The following is a 16,891-nucleotide window of genomic DNA, read 5'->3' as shown; positions in this document are numbered from 1 at the left end:
ATATTACATGCCAGTCTTAATACGTCTCATGTTCTCATAAATATATACATCTACTCTATACCCACAAAAATTCTTTTAAAAAAAGATCAGCATGGTCCCTGTTGAACAAGGATGACAGGCAAATTCATGAAGTGTTTCACATTTTTAGCTGCTCTTGCCATGGTGGAAAAAAAATGATAAGTATGTGGGAATATGAATATGTTATCTTGTTTTATAATAGTACCAATTTTTCTATATCTGTGTATCACAAAACATCCTGTTGTGTATGTTAAATATACATAGCAAGATTTATTAAAAAAAAAAAAAACCAAAACATATAAATACTGGGAAAAAACTATTATTCAGATTTTTAAAAAGCTGTGACATGGACTTAAGGAGTCATAAAATGTCAGTGAAAGCATTAAGAGGTTTCTGAAACCTAATAACTTAATTCTTTGCATAGAATTAGGAATGAAGAACCCTCTTGGGAAGCATACTTGATAGTACTCCTCTTCAGTCTTTCTTACTTTTGACTATTTATTAGGGTATACGTGTTGTTACAGTGACTGAATTAGGTGAGATTTTTAGGTTTTGAGGGAGCATTTAGAAGAAAAGAGTATTGACTTCTGACTTCGGAGTTATGTTTCCTGAGTTTGATTTGATGCTTAGCTATTTACCAGCTGTGTGACACGGGCCAAACTTCCTAATCTCTCTGTGTCTTCGTTTTCCCATATTTAAAATGAGATGAAATTTTCAAGATGTGTCAGCCCCTCTCATTACAGGCCCAGAAGCCTAGGAGGAAAAAATTGTTTGATGGGAAGGGCAAAGGGACCCCCTGCTGTGTGCCGCCTAGGGACTTGGTGCTCTGCATCATGACCACTCCAGCTGTGGCTGAAAGAGGCCAATATATAGCTCAGGCCATGGCTTCAGACGGTGCAAGCCCCAAGCCTTGGCAGCTTCCATGTGGTGTCAAGCCTGTGGGTGCACAGAATTCAAAAATTGAGGTTTCGGAACCTATACCTAGATTTCGGAGAATGTATGGAAACACCTGGCTGTTCAGGCAGAAGATTTCTGCAGGAGCAGAGCAATCATGCAGATCCTCTGCTAGGGCAGTGCAGAAGAGAAATGTGGTATTGGATCCCCCACACAGAGCCCCACTGGGGCACTGCCTAGTGGAGCTGTGAGAAGAGGGCCACCGTCTTCCAGACCCCAGAATGGTAGATCCACTGAGAGCTCTCACTGTGCATCTGGAAAAGCCACAGACACTCAACACCAACCCATGAAAGCAGCTGGGAGGGAGGCTACACCCTCCAAAGCCACAGGGGTGGAGCTGCCCAAGGCTGTAGGAGCCCAGCTCTTGCATCAGTGTGCCCTGGATGTGAGACATGAAGTTAAAGGAGATCATTTTGGAACTTTAAAGTTTAATGATTGTCCTATTGGATTTTGGACTTGAATGGGGCCTGTAGCCCCTTAGTTTTGGCCAATTTCTTCCATTTGGAATGTGTGTATTTGCCCAATGCCTGTATCTCCATTGTATCTGGATAGAAACTAACATACCGTTGATTTTGTAGGCTCATAGGCGTTGTCTCAAATAAGATCTTAGACTTCTGTGATAGCGCTGAAATGAGTTAAGATTTCAGGAGACTATTGGAAGGGCATGATTGTGTACTGAATTGTGAGAACATGAGATTTGGGAGTGGCGAGGGGTAGAATAATATGGTTTGGCTGTGTTTCCACCCAAATCTCATCTTGAATTGTAGTTTCCATAATTCCCACAAGTCATGGGAGGTGCTAGGTAGAGATAAGTGAATCATGGAGGCAGTTTCCCCCACCCTGTTCTTGTAATAGTGAGTTATTTCTCATGAGATCTGATGGTTTTATAAGGTGTTTTCCCCTTCACTGGGCACTCCTGAGGCCTCCTCAGCCATGCTGAACTGTGAGTTAGTTAAATCTCTTTCCTTTATAAATTACCTAGTGTCAGGTATGTCTTTATTAGTAGTGTGAGAACAGACTAATACATACATTATACCAGAAAGATATAGAGTCTTTGAACAGACCGATAACAAGCAGTGATATTGAAATGGTAATAAAGAAATTGCCAAGAAAGAAAAGTCCAGGACGAGATGGATTCACCGCTGAATTCTATCATACATTAAGAAGAATTGGTACCAATTCTATTGACACTATCCAAAAGATAGAGAAAGAACGAATCCTTACTAAATAATTCTATGAAGCAGTTTAGCCCTAATACAAAAACTAGAGAAGAACATAATAAAAAAAGAAAACTACAGACCAATATCCCTGTTGAACATAGATGTAAAAATCCTCAACAAAATACTAGCGAACCAAATCCAACAGGATATCAAAAAGATAATCCAACATGAGCAAGTGGGTTTTTACCAGGGATACATGGGTGGTTTAACATATGTAAGTCAATAAATGTGATACACCACATAAATGGAATTAAAAACAAAAATCACATCATCACCTCAATAGATGCATAAAAAGCATTTGACAAAATCCTACATCCCTTTATGATTAAAACCCTCGGAAAAATTGGCATGGAAGGGACATACCCTAAGGTAATAAAAGCCATCTACGACAAACTCACAGCCAACATTATACTGAATGGGGAAAAGTTGAAAGCACTTTTCCTGAGAATTGAAACAAGACAAGGATGCCCACTTTCACCACTTCTACTCAACATAGTTCTGGAAGTTCTAGCCAGAGCAATCAGACAAGAGAAAGAAATAAAGGGCATCCAAATTGGTAAAGAGGAAGTCACTGTCTCTGTTTGCTGATAATATGATTGTATACCTAGAAAACTCTAAAGACTCATCCAAAGAGTTCCTAGAACTAGTAAATGAATTCAGCAATGTTTCAGGTTACAAAATTGATGTACACAACTCAGTATTTCTGCTATACACCAACAGTGACCAAACTGAGAATCAAATTAAGAACTCAACTTATTTCACAAAGGAATATGCCTAACCAAGGATGTAAAAGACATCTACAAGGAAAGCTACAAAACACTGCTGAAGGAAATCATAGATGACACAAACAAATGGAAACACATCCCATGCTCATGGATGGGTAGAATCGATATTGTAAAAATGACCATACTGTCAAAAGCAATCTACAAATTCAATGCAATTCTCATTAAATTACCACCAGCATTCTTCACAGAACTAGAAAAAAATCAATCCTAAAATTCACATGGCATCAATAAAGAGCCTGCATAGCCAAAGCAAGACTAAGCAAAAAGAAAAAATCTGGAGGCATCACACTACCCAACTTCAAACCATATTATAAGGCCATAGTCACCAAAACAGTACAGTCTACTGGTATTAAAATATTTACACAGACCAATGAAACAGAATAGAGTGCCCAGAAATAAAGCCAAATACTTACACCCAACTGATCTTCAATAAAGGAAACAAAAACACAAAGTGGGGAAAGGACACCTTATTCAACAAATGGTTCTGGGATAATTGGTAAGCCATATGTAGATGAATGAAACTGGATCTTCATCTCTCACCTTATACAAAAATGAACTCAAGATGGATTGAAGACTTAAATTTAAGACCTGAAACAAAAAAGATTCTAGAGGATAAAATCAGAAAAAGGCTTCTAGACGTTGGCTTAGGCAAAGACTTCATTACCAAAAACTCAAAAGCAAATGTAACTAAAACAAAGACAAATAGATGGGACTTAATTAAGCTTAAAAGCTTCTGCATAGCAAAAGAAATAATTAGCAGAGTTAACGAATAACAAACAGAGTGGGAGAAAATCTTCACAATCTATACATCTGAGAAAGGACTAACATCCAGAATCTACAAAAAACTCAAACAAACAGGCAAGAAAAAAAAATCTCATCAAAAAGTGGGCTAAGGACATGAATAGACAGTTCTCAAAGGAAGATACACAAATGGCCAAGAAGCGTATGGAAAAATGTTCAACATCACTAATTATCAGGGAAGTGTAAATCAAAACCATAATGTGATACCAACTCACTCCTGCAAGAATATTCATAATCAAAAAATCAAAAAATAATAGATGTTGGTGTGGATGTGGTCAAAAGAGTACACTTTTACACTGTTGGTGGGAATGTAAACTAGTACAATCACCATGGAAAACAGTGTGGAAACTCCTTGATGAACTAAAAGTAGATCTACTGTTTGATCCAGCAATCCCACTACTAGGTATCTATCCAGAGAAAAAGAAGTCATTATACAAAAAAGATACTTGCACACACATGTTTATAGCAGCACAATTTGCAACTGCAAAACCAGTCCAAATGCCCACCAATCAACAAGTAAAGAAAATGTGGGGTGTGTGTGTGTGTGTGTGTGTGTGTGTGTGTGTGTATATATATATATATATGGAATACTACTCAGCCACAAAAAGGAACAAGATAATGGCACTTGTGACAACCTGGATGGAATTGGAGGCTACTATCCTAAGTGAAGTAACTCAGGAATGGAAAACCAAACATTGCATCTTCTCACTCATATGTGGGAGCTAAGCTATGAGGACACAAAGGCAAAAGAAAGATACATTCAACTTTAGGGACTCAGGGGAAAAGGTGGAGGGGTGGCAAGGGATAAAAGACTGCACATTGGGTACAATGTATTCTGCTCAGGTGATGGGGGTACCAAAATCTCAGAAATCACCACTCTTATTCATGTAACCAAACACTACCTGTTTCCCAAAAGCCTATTGAAATAAAAAATTAAAAAAAATTTTTTTTTTAAAAAAAACAATGCCAATCTTTTCATCTTTGGAGGAAGTTTGCAAATGTACTTCTCTTTCATTAAAATGTTTATACTAACATGTAATAAATTTGTAATTGTTTTTAATAAATGAATAAACATTGTTTAAAAAGAATTAAATGAGTTACTATTTGTAAAACATTTAGAACAATGCTTGGCATATAGTTAGTGCTGCCTAAGTATATATCAAATAAAAATTACATATCAGAAAAAAATGTATAAACATTTTCTTCTCATAATATAACTTAGGATGGGCCAGAGTTTAATTTTATGATGCTGAATGGCATTGTGAGACCAATAAAGCATCCTAAGATTTAGTGTGCCTAATGTTCTTTGTCTTTTATTGTGTATCATAGAACATTAAAGGATGATGGCTGTAGAAAAACCAAGAAGGAGATTGAGGAAATGATTTGGTCTGATTAAAAATGTATACTCTTAGATAATATTTTTAGAGAGAAAATAACTTTTATTATTACGCTTTCAAGTCATCACAAAGCATAAAATAATGGAACCAAAATTAATGGAGTTTAGCTGAGATGTTTTAAGCTAGCAAGATCTGACACGTTAAATTGAGGTTACACATGAAATTAAAACACACAGAACTCATTTGGGAAACAATTCATTCTATTTTACGCTTCCAAAGTCCTCTTTAGCACATCAAAGAAGACTTTGCCAGTTATTAGCTGTATGATTTTGGGAGAATCACTCAGATTACCTAAAGCTTTTTTCTTGTCAGTAAAATGGAGTGGACAAGTGTTCCAGAGCTTATCTCCCAAACCACCTGTCATCCCACATTCTTCAGAGGGCAATTATACGAATTTTTTAAACAATAGAGATATATAGATAAAACTCAGTGTATATCTTGATTTGAGTCTCCCTGATAGCAGATCATGAGACAATTATTTGGGAAGAGGAGATTTATTGACAGGTTATCTATGGAAATATAAAGAAGGGAGAAGGGAGTATAATAGTGAAAAAGAGGAAAACCAATAAGGAGCTGATCTTTCCTGTAGATAGATAGGCTCAGTCTCCCTGTAAACCCTATGAGTGACAATGTAGAATGAACTAAAGAATTGGCTTCCCCCACGGGATAGGTGGCCGGCACTTTTTAATACAGACCGCCATCCCCCACCAGTTAAAGTTTTTCTTTGATGACATTAAAACACCTGATTGAACCTGCAAGAAGGCAGAAAGAAGGCTTAAGGCAGAAAAGCAAAGAGGCCAATTTGCTTTTGCCTTGGCATCCTAAGAGTGTGCAGGTTACTGTCCAATATTGCTATAGGTGAGATCAGAAGTAAACTGAGAAGGTGCGGCACAGACAATACAGCATCAGCTATATGTGAGTAGAATTAAGTTTGTAGTATTGCATAGGAAGTAATAATTCATTCTGGTCTATCACTGACTTTTCATTTGCTGGGTTGTGCTGCAGTGAAATGCTTACTCATTCTATTCTTTATAGCAAGCCTCACCATTTCTCATCAACTCTCCATGGTCCTTAAATTACCCTTATTTTCCCTAGACAGATTTCTCTACCTATACATGTAGAGAACGGAATTTAGCACGTCCATGTCTGTTAGATTTGCTCTGGGCATCGTTACTAAATCCGGCATATATAATATAATATATATATCATATATTATATATATAATATAGTAATCATATATTATATATATAATATAGTAATCATATATTATATTGTGTATTTATATATAATATATAAATCATATATTATATATTATATAATATTTATATATTATATATTTATATTTATATATTATATATTTATATAATATATATTTATATTTTTATATTTATATTATATATAATACATATTATATATAATATTTTATTACATATTATATATAATATTTTATTACATATTATATATAATATATATAATATAATATATAAAATATTATAAATATATAATATATAAATATAAATACATATTATATATTATATATAATATATATTACATATAAATATATATGATATATAATTATATATTATTATGTAATATATATTATAATATATATTATATATTGGATATATATATAATCCAAGGTTGGATAAATATAAATATATATTGTATATAAATTACACCTATTGCTGTAATATGAATGCCCCTGCCAAAACTCATGAGGTAGGACCTTTAAGAAGTATTTAGGTCATAAGGTCCCCATTTTCATTAATGGATTAATGAAGTTATTGAGGAAATGGGTTAGTTGCTGTGAGAGTGGGTTGTTATAAAGCAAGTACAGCCCCTCAAGTTTTCTCCTTTTTTGCATGCCCTGGCTCGCCCTCTCACCTTCCACCATTGGATAACACAGCAAGGAGGTTCTCACCAGATGTCAGTGCCATGCTCTTGGACTCCTCAGCCTTCAGAAATGTGAGAAATAAATCTACTTCCTTTATAAACTACCCAGTCTCAAATATTCTGTCATAGCGACAGAAAATGAACCAAGATACCTAGCTTTCCTCTGTTTGCAGGATATTTAGCATATTCAGCTTTAGAAGGACATTTAAATTTCCACCTTTTCTTTCCACTTTGATCCATATTAGACTGTGAACTAATAAAAAGCAATATCAATTAATTTAAAATGCAAATAATTACAATTATGGTACCTTCAGAATAAATAAAAAGTCTATTTTAAATTCCAATGAGACATAATCCTCTACTGTTCTGTTTTCATTTGGTGAAATGAAAATATCTAAGGCACTCTAAATAACTGTGTGTGTGTTTATGTGTATATATATAGATATGTGTATATCTATGTAGATATACATATATGTTTGTATATACATATATAGATATACATACATACACACACACACATATATATATAACCCTTAGATACTCTTTGATTTTTTTATCCTTTAGTTTCTCTTGAAGTAGCACATTTAAAATAAATGAAATCTCAGAGTTTCTCTTATACATTGGCTGACAACCCCAGCTAACACCTTCATTACCTTAAATAAATAAGTACCTGCAGATCTTTAGCAAGAAGAAATATTTTCTTTCCTTTAATATTTTCATAGGGCAATACTCTATTTTAAAAAGCATAATAGTTATTCTAAAGTTATGAAACACAAGTAAATTGTGGATATAATTAAAAATTCAAAAATTACGAAATAAAATGCAGTTTAAATTATTAATGGATCTTTAAGTTAAAATAGGAATACTACTCTATGTATTTATTGAAGACAAGAGATGCCTGGATGATGCTTAAAGTATATGTCTTTTTGGGCTAATGTCAATATTCATATTATACATTATTGCGGGCATGTGAAACATTTTGGGACCAAAATTCTAAATTTCTACCTGGATATCAAATATTAATTTATTTGGAGCAACAAATGTTACATTTTATTGGTTTATTTATTTTTATTTTTATTTATTTATTTATTTTTGAGATGGAGTCTTGTTCTGTCACTCAGGCTGGAGTGCTGTGGCACGATCTTGGCTCACTGCAACCTCCGCCTCCCAGGTTCACACGATTCTCCTGCCTCAGCCTCCTGAGTAGCTGGGATTACAGGTGCACACCACCACACCCGGCTAATTTTTTGTGTATTTTTAGTAGAGATAGGGTTTCACTATGTTGGCCAGACTGGTCTCAAACTCCTGACCTCATTATCCACCCGCCTCGGCCTCCCAAAGTGCTGGGATTACAGGCATGAGCCACCGTACCTGGCCCAATTGTCACATTTTAAAAGTGTCTTTAGGACATATAATTGAGATGACAGTGTTAACTGCATCCAACCACTATTTTTTTCTTTGAATAATTATCAAATTTTAACAAAGATTTATTATCAAAATACAGCTAAAGGTAAACCTTTATCTTTTTTATACCTACATCACTTCTAAGAGTTATGCAAAATGTGTAAACATTATAAAGTTTACATTTATTACTATGAACTCGAATCATTTTATTAATATTAAGCATATAAGTATGAGTGAAAAGGTAAATCAAAAACCATTAAAATATTATCGTGCCTGATGTGGCAGGTAGAATAATATTTCCCTGAAGAGGTACATGACCTAATCTCCAACACCTGTGAATACATTACCTTAAATGACAAAGGACTTTTCAGATGTAATTAAGTTAAGGATCTTGAGCTGAAGAGGCTGTTCTTGAATATTTAGTTAAATCCAAAGTAATCACAAAGGTCTTAATAAAAGAAAGAAGAGTCAGAGTTAGAGAAGGAGATGTGATGATTAAAATAGAGGTTGGAGTGATGGTTGCGATGCCAAGGAGTGCAGGTGATCTCTAGCAGCTGTGAGAGGCAAATAACTGATTCTCTCCTAAAGCCTCCAGAAAAAAAGATAGCCCTGATGACAAATTGTTCTCAATCCTGTAAGACCCATTTTGACTTCTGACCTCCAAAATGGTAGGATAATACATTTCTGTTGGTTTTGAGGTATAAAATTTGTTGTAATTTGTTAGAGCTGCAGTAGGAAAATAATACAGGTATGTATAATTTAAACTTCCCATATTACAATAGCATGCTTTTATAATTCTAAAGATGTCTTGCATAGCTTAAATCAGACACCTATCTAACTACAAAATGTATAATCGTTATAATTCAAGTCAGCAATCACATGACTGCAAGAAACAGAGACTCACTCAAGATAGTTAAAATAAGTAGGGAATTTATTTTACTTTGTTGTAAAAGGAGAACCTTATAGGGCCCAATATTTAGACGTAGAGCTTAACCTGCAGAAACTAGAAAATCAGGCAAATAGTGTCTTATTCTTTTATTCCCTGACTTTTGTTCTTGCTCTCTTCCCAGCCTTCATCAATCTTAATATAAAAATGGATCCTAAGCTGGAATAATATTTTTAAAAAATCAATGTTGTAAAGTGTACCAAGACTGTGTTACTACTGGCTTGCCAAGAATAAGACAGCAGTACCACAAACGTTTTGGTACAGAATCTAAACATTAAAACAGTGCATAAACTTTAATTACTTTCTCATAATACAAGCCATTCTAATTAGATGATTCTGTCAAAATGTCTTCTTCAGTGGAAGATGGACATAAAACTATTTTCCAAGACAGAGTTAAAGGAATCATTTGGTCTTGGTAGCTTACAGAAAGCCAAACCTCTGTTTCTGTCTCTAAAACAGGAACATCCCTGCTCTGCAGATATGGAGTAATCATAAAATAACTCAATAATTATTCTTCTAGTACACCGGTATAATGACTATAATTTTTTCCTTCCTTCCTCAAATCACCTCAAAAACATTGTGTTTTCTCCCTATCTCATGCAGTGGTCCTAAGATCAGGGCTGCAACTACAAGTGGTGGAAGAAGGGATGGTTTCTAAGCAAGAAACTAACTATTTTTAAAACTTATGTCAGAATTTCTAGGGACCTGATGGGAGTGGATTGTACCTTTACCCCATCCATCAAAATGAGGGCTAACGGTGAATACAACTATATTGTCTGGTGGCAGAAACAGCCTACCAGTTCTGTGCTTATCTAACCTTATCCTAAATGAGTGTGAGTGGACCGAGAGGAAGGCACTTGCTGAACTAGTATTGCTATCAGCAATCTGGCCCAACACAGTGGCTGAGCCTGATGTCCCTTGCAAAGGTGGGAAAGTGTGAATAAAAATAAACGACAAACGGATGAAAAGAGAATAGCTGAGGGTAAAGAAATGAATAAATGCGTAACAAATTGAGGAAAATCTAACATTACATTAACAACTTGACAGAGTCTCAGCACGAGAGATGACATTATCTCTTAGCTCAATTATTCCAGATGCCTGAACGGATGAAGGTATAGATTTGCCAAAATGACTCTTGCTTTTGGAACCTGACAAAATTGAAAGAAATTCTACAAACCTGAGTGGTCTCACTCTGGGAGAGAGTCATACAACATGATGGACTGAACTAATTATTGATGACTGTGTATATTTATTTATTGATGTAAAGGATCCATGGTAGAAAACCAGGAGCAGGCCTGTGCTGTTATTACACATGTTTTATATATACATATATATATATATAGAGAGAGAGAGAGAGGCACATATAATGTGTGTATATGTGTGTATGTATATATGTATGTATATATATGCATACAATAACAGAAGATATATGTATATACACACTATATTATATAATATATAAATATACATGTGTATATTATATATATATTATACACACACACATATATAATAATATATACCATAACCTATGTATAGGTTTCCATCCAGGGTTTCTGGCTTATGACACCCATAGCCCTTGTTACAGTTTTGTGTTATAATGATGGGTGCATTACGCTACAGGGGCAGGCCTCAGGAAACAGAATCTCTGACATTTTCCTGTCCTCCTTTCACTTGCCCGAAGCAAGATTCTAACCTTTCCCTGCCTTTCTGATCGTTGGTCTTAAGACCTCACCAGAGTGGATTCTGTCGTATACTCTGGAGAAAGGAATTCTGGCAGCATGAAGCTTCCATAAAAACCCAAGGAAACTGGGTTTGGAGAGGTTCTGGAGAGCTGAGCATGTGGAGGTTCCTGGAGGGTGGCACGCCAAGGGAGGACATGGAAGTTCCACACCCCTTTTTCCATACCTCTCTCTCTGTTTATCTTCATCTGTATCCTTTTTAATATCCTTTAGAATAAACTGGTAGGCTGGGCACGGTGGCTCACACCTGTAATCCCAGCACTTTGGGAGACCAAGGCGGGCGGATCACAAGGTTAGGAGATCAAAACCATCCTGGCTAACACGGTGAAACCCCATCTCTACTAAAAATACAAAAAATTAGCCGGGCATGGTGGCGGGCACCTGTAGTCCCAGCTACTTTGAAGGCTGAGGCAGGAGAATTGTTTGAACTTGGGAGGCGGAGGTTGCAGTGAGCTGAGATCACACCACTGCACTCTAGCCTGGGCAACAGAGCGAGACTCTGTCTCAAAAATAAATAAATAAACAAACAAACAAACTGGTAAACTTTTTAAAAAAGAAGAAAAATAATTATCCTCTTCAATGCATAGGATCTTTAATAACAATAACACCCAGAATTTATTATATATTATAAAAATCAGTGGCTATCATGGGCCAGAGACCCACACTGAAGTCATTTATAAAATATCTTTTAAAATTCCCAAGTAAGAGGCAGAATCAGAATTTGGATCATTCTATCCCCTATTAATATACACACTACTCCATTTTTGTCACTGTAGTGATAAGAACACTGTAAATTCTTGTTGGTTATAAAAAATAGGCTGGATGTGGTGGCTCATGCCTATAATCCCAGCACTTTGAGAGGCTGAGATGGGCAGATTGCTTGAGTTCAGGAGTTCAAGAACAGCCTGGGCAACATGGTAAAACCCCATCTCTACAAAAAATGCAAAACTTACCCGGGCATGGTGGCTCGCACCTCTAGTCCCAGCTACTTGGGAGGTTGAGGCAGGAGGATCACTTGAGCTGGGGAGGCAGAGTTTGCAGTGAGCCAAGATCTCACCACTGCACTCCAGCTTGGGTAACAGAGGGAGGCCTTGTCTCAAAAATAAATAAATAAATAAAATAAAAATAACATACACAGCTCTAAAAATCCACAAATTGCCATCTAATACTACTATAAACATGTAAAGCAAATGAAAAGAAAAAATAAAACCAAGTGCAATATTTTTGAGCTTTTCTATAGGAAATTTACATTATTCAAAAGTCATTTACCTGAATCAGAGACTTAACCACACCATCTTTCATCACTTTCAGTCTAGATCCATCCTTCTCCCAGCAGTGGTAATGAACGGCCACCAGCTGAAAAAGCACAGGCTGTATCAAAAAAATTGACAATTTTTCTTAGGAGCATTAATTATGCAGTGGTTGTTGTAACAAAGATAAGATTATTTTCAAACTTGGCAGCAAGTGCATCCAGGGATAAATCCAGGTTTTGTAGTGCTTGAAGCTTGTTTGATTTGCACAGTCGTTTTAACAGAGGAGAATATAAAATTAAAACTAAAAAACAAAGGTATGAAAGGGAATATTTATTCAGAATGGGAAAAGAGATCAAAACAAATTATGAATTTTGAAAGCTAATGAATATCACAAGCACCACGAAATTCAGAAAAAGAATAACTTAATTAACTGACACATTTCTGAAATGCATTTAGCCCCTATATTTCTTGTCTGTATAATTTTTTATTCCCTCTTCATGTGACAATGATTTTTGTATCATTTTCTATAGGAAGTATGATTTTCTATAGATAATGCTATCATTTCATATGCATAGCTGATTGAATTTTTAAATATACGTATATTTCAGCTTTATAACTTACTCATATAATGCACTTTTTTTTTTTTTTTTTTTTTTTTTTTGAGACGGAGTCTCGCTCTGTCGCCCAGGCTGGAGTGCAGTGGCCGGATCTCACCTCACTGCAAGCTCCGCCTCCCGGGTTTACACCATTCTCCTGCCTCAGCCTCCCGAGTAGCTGGGACTACAGGCGCCCACCACCTCGCCCGACTAGTTTTTTGTATTTTTTAGTAGAGACGGGGTTTCACCGTGTTAGCCAGGATGGTCTCGATCTCCTGACCTTGTGATCCGCCCGTCTCGGCCTCCCAAAGTGCTGGGATTACAGGCTTGAGCCACCGCGCCCGGCTAATGCACATTCTTAAAAAGACTGTCAAGTTTGTGATGCCTCCTTTAAAGTCATTTCATAGGTGACTTGTAAAATGTCAGGGCACTTACAATTTTCTTATGCAGTTTCTAATCTTAAATAATACTTGGCATGATAACACAGTTTTTTGATGCCTTTGTTGAAGTGCCATATTATGAGTTTTGTGCTCTTTCATTAATAACACTATTTCCTGTCAAAACAGCTAGAACTTTAAAAAATTACAGTGTATTTATATGATTCATTCATCTTTATTAATTGTCTTATACAATGATACAAAGGATTATTTAATATTTCTATTCAAAATGTATCTCTTCATTAATTACTGTTTTAGTTATTTACAAAACAATACAACTTGTTTTTTTTTAGCTTTGTAGAGATATGTTCTATGTTGCCAAGGCTGGTCTCAAACTCCTAGCCTCAAGTGATCCTTCTACCTAGGTCTTCCCAAGTGCTAGTATTCCAGGTGTGAGCCACCATGCCTAGCCATAACTTGCTTTTTGATGTTATAATAATTTCTTTTGCTTTTTATCATGAATTTTTATTACATGCTATAGTTAATTATTTTAGTTTTAACTGTTCTTTTTAAAATTCCACATATAAGTGACATTATGTAGTATTTTTCTTTCTGCTTCTGGCTTATTTCACTTAGAATAATGTCGTCCAAGTTCATCCATGTTATAGTAAATGACAAGAGAAGATAAAGAGAATAAAAGGATGGTTACCAGGAGTGGGAGGTGGGGAATGGATACAAATGGATACCAGCAGTCGTGGAGGTTTATGTCAAAGGATACAAAGTCATAGATATGTAGGATGAATAAGCCTGAAGATCTAATGTACAACATGAAAACTATAGTTAATAAAATAATCTAAAGTTTTCTGAGTTCTTCAATAAATATGTTTAATAAAGATAACAATAGTAATACAAAGAAAGGATAATGTTTGTAATACAAAGAAAGGATAAATATTTCACGTAATGGATACCCCATTTACTCTGATGTGATTATTATGCACTATATGCCTATATCAAAATATCTCATGTACTCCATAAATATGTACACCTACTATAAACCACAACAATTAAATATATAATAATTTTTAAATTGTATTATTACTGCCCCTGGCCCTCCCAAATCTCATGTCCTTCTCAGATTTCAAAACACAGTCATCTCCTCACAACAGTTCTGCAGTCTTAGCTTGCTCCAGCATCAACTCAACCAAATGTCCCAAGTCTCAAGTTCCAAGTCCAAAGTCTCATCTGGAGATGAGACCTTTGATCTGTGAACCTGTGAAATCAGACAAGTTATTCATGTTGGAGGTAAAATGGTGGTACAGGCGTTGGGTAAACATTTCAATTTCAAAAGAGAGAAGTTGGTCAAAATAAAGGGGTAAGAGGCGCCACAAAAATATGAAACCCAGCAGGGCAGACATTAAACCTTAAGAGCTCCAAAATAATCTCCTTTGACTCCAGGTTCACATACTGGACACAGTGGTGTGAGGAGTGAGACCCCAGGGCTTTGGGCAGCTCTGCCCCTGTGTTTTTACAGGGTGCATCCCTTGTGACTGCTTTCACAGGTTGAAATTCAATGCCTGTGGCCTTTTCAGGCTCAAGGTGCAAGCTGCTGGTGGTCTACCATTCTGGCATCTGGAGGGCAGTGGCCCCCTTCTCAGAGCTCCACTAGCCAGTGCCCCAGTGGGGACTCTCTGTAGGGGCTCCAACCCCATATTTCCTCTCAGCATTGCCCTAGTGGAGTTTCTCAGTGGCAGCTCTGCCCTTTCAGCAAGCTTCTGCCTGGTCACACAAGCTTTCCCATATATACTCTGAAATCTAGGTGGAACCTGCCATGCCTTCTTCACTCTTGCACTCTGGTGCCTGCAAGCTTAACACCATATGGAAGCCACCAATGCTTATGGCATGCACCCTCTGGCATGGCCTGAGCTGTACCTGGGTTGCTTTGAGCTAAGGCTGGAGCTGGAGCTGCTGGGATACAGAAAGCATTGTCCTCAGGCTGAGCAGAGTAATGGGGCCTTGGGCCTGTTCTCTGAAATCATTCTTTCTTCCTAGGATCCTGGCCCTGTGATGAGAGGGCGGGCCTGGAAGATCTCTGAAATGCCTTTGAGGCCTTTTTTCCATTGTCTTGGATATTAGTACCTGGTTCCCTTTTAGTCATGCTAGTTTGTTTAGCAAGTGGTTGCTCCACAGCCTGCTTGTATTCCTTTCCTGAAAATGCTTTTTCTCTGCCACATAGCCATGCAGCAAAATTTCCAAACTTTTACACTCTGCTTCCCTTTTAAATATGTGTCTTTATTTTTCTGCTCCCCAATCTGATCTAGGCTTTTAGAAGCAGCCACACGACTTCTTGAATGCTAACCTGCTGAGAAATTTCTTCTGCTAGACACCCTAGGATATGTTTTAAGTTCAAACTTCCACAGATCCTTAGGGCACGGCCACAATGCAGGATGGAACTACAAGGTGAAATAAATGAGTCCACTATCACGTTGGAGGCTTCAACACCTTTCTATCAGAAGTATACATAAACAACAGGCAGAAAATTAGAAAGGATATAGTCATCAATCAACTGGATATAATAGACAACTATTAACTACTTTATTCAACAACAGCAGAATCCATATTCTTCTTATATATAACACTCATCAAGGTAGACTACATTCTGGGTCACAAAAGACACCTTAAGTATTTACAAGAATAGAAATCATACAATATCTCTTCTCAGACTACAGGGAATTAAACTAAAAACAAATAATGGAAAGATAGCTGGTATATCTCAAAATATTTGGAGATGAAACAATAAACTTCCTAATAATACATAGGTCAAAAATGAAACTCTAAAAAAAATTAAAAATACTTTGAACTAAATGAAAATTAAAATGCAACCCATCAAAACTTGTGGGATGGAGTTAAGGCAGTGCTTACAGTGAAATATACAGCATTGAATGCATATATCAGAAAAAAATATCTAAAATCAATAATTCAAGCTTCCCTCTTTGGGAACTAGAAAAAGAAGAGCAAATTAATTATAAAGTAAGCACAACAAAAGAAATAACAAAAATAGAGCAGAAATCAACAAAATTAAAATGAGGAAATTAATAGAGAAAATCAATAAAACCAAAAGAATATCAACAAAAATTGATCTTGGAAAAGAACAATAAAATCTATAAGCCTTTATCTGGTCTAATTTAGAGAAAAGAGGAGAAGACACAAATTACTAATATAAGAAAATGAAAAGGAGCTATTACTACAGATTTCATAGACATTAAAAGGATAATAAAAAACAATTTTATGCCCACAAATTTGATAACCCAGATTATATGAACCAATTCTTTGAAAGACACAATCTGCCAACTCACACAAGGAGAAATAGACAATCGGAGTAGAAATATATTTATTAAAGAAGTTGAAACGGGAATTTAAAAACTTGCAAAACAAAAAGCACCAGGCCCAGACGGGTTCACTGCTTAATTCTACCAAACATTTAATGACAAAATTATACCAGTTCTCTACA

At 36.0% G+C, this 16,891-nt stretch overlaps 1 long non-coding RNA gene across 1 annotated transcript in view; it reads right to left on the bottom strand.

Annotated features, from left to right (window-relative positions):
- The window catches only part of LOC103880697, a 101,015-nt gene extending 88,254 nt beyond the window's left edge, over positions 1-12,761 (bottom strand). The window contains exon 1 of the long non-coding RNA XR_641869.3: positions 12,427-12,761. This is a non-coding gene — a long non-coding RNA (uncharacterized LOC103880697). The remainder of the gene's footprint in view (positions 1-12,426) is intronic.
- Between the last annotated feature and the right edge of the window lie 4,130 nt (positions 12,762-16,891).

This window comes from Papio anubis, chromosome X, assembly GCF_008728515.1.
Source record: "Papio anubis isolate 15944 chromosome X, Panubis1.0, whole genome shotgun sequence".
Lineage (NCBI taxonomy): Eukaryota > Metazoa > Chordata > Mammalia > Primates > Cercopithecidae > Papio > Papio anubis.
The sequence above is the reverse complement of the archived record's forward strand: the minus strand, read 5'-3'. Positions and strand labels throughout refer to the sequence as shown.